This window comes from Montipora capricornis, chromosome 2 (assembly GCF_036669925.1).
Source record: "Montipora capricornis isolate CH-2021 chromosome 2, ASM3666992v2, whole genome shotgun sequence".
NCBI classification, from domain to species: Eukaryota; Metazoa; Cnidaria; class Anthozoa; order Scleractinia; family Acroporidae; genus Montipora; species Montipora capricornis.
In genome coordinates this window covers 17,395,391-17,396,696 of record NC_090884.1, presented here as the reverse complement: position 1 = coordinate 17,396,696, position 1,306 = coordinate 17,395,391, and positions in this window count along the sequence as shown.

Below are 1,306 nucleotides of genomic sequence, written 5' to 3'. Positions count from 1 at the left end.
TTTTACAGTATCATGAGTGAACTGGAAGACAACAGTGCACAGGAGCAGCTAAGAAAGGGAAAGGTTTGTTGCTTTTGCTGTGTTTGGAAACTGGAAATGAGTTAGGATAGCACTTTTCTAATTTGTGGCTTTGAATATACACAGTTGACAAGAAAAAGAAATAAAACTGTTTGTGTTTTTGCAGAAAAGTGGTAGGATAAAAACAAAGGATAGAGGACGCCTTTTTCGTCAACAGCATTTGCAAAGTTTGTTAACAGAGCAGGTACTATATTGCTCAAATATTTTGCTATGAGTATCATAAATGTCTCCTAAAGAGTAATTTAAGTAAACCAGGGTGTTCATTTGAGGCCGGAGCCTGATGTTTCGTCCGGTCGTTCCCATTCCATGTCCAGTACTTGGATACCAATATTTGAGGGGTTTGTTATATTTTTTATTATACTTTTTTACCTTATCTTTTTAAAGAGAATTTGAGTGAACTCCAGCCATGCCTGGGAAACTGATTCTTAATTGGGTTCCAGGAACACTAAAAACAGTGTTCTGAGTTTTCCATTTTAAAGATCTATTTGGGTCGGGGGGCTGGCGCTTCCCCCCCGACCCCCGACCCCCCTACATAGCTCGCGCCAAAAAAGTCATGTCCGGTGCCCTCCGCTACTTTACAAAACTGTCGAAAACCCTGAGTAAACACGACCAAAATTGAGCATTTGTTGCTTGGGAAAAACCAGTCACTCTCTTTTTTCTATATCATAGAAACCCACACCATCCATGCCCGGAGATGCTAATGACGTATCGAGTCAATCCCAAGCCAGTCAAAGTGATCGATGGCCAGCAGTTGTAGTGGAAACCGACCAGGACTTGACTGTCGAAGGTGTTGACGACCAAGGGTCAAATAGTGGAAGCGCAACTGACCAGGGAAGTGTCAGCGGGCACGGAAGTGGCCAGCAATCTAGTGATAGCAGCGGAAGTGGTCATGGTGGAAATGACCCGGGATCTGCTGACGGAAGCGGAAGTGGACGGGACGGAAGTGGCCAAGAACCTGATCCTGCAGTAATAAATCTGATCAGTCCAAACGGAAAGCAGAGGTACGTATACCAATACATTATTTTCCCCCTTCCAACCCCCCCCCCCCCCCCCAAATGGACAGGATTTTGGAAAGAAAAGTTCGAAAACATGATGCTTTTTAATTTCTTTGCCATCAGGATCTTAAGGGTGAGGCGATCGCTTGTCCTGCAAGACCTTCTGAAGGAGTTTCTTGAAGACAGTATAATGACATGTGAACTTAAAATCATCATGGTAGACGGACAGGGGA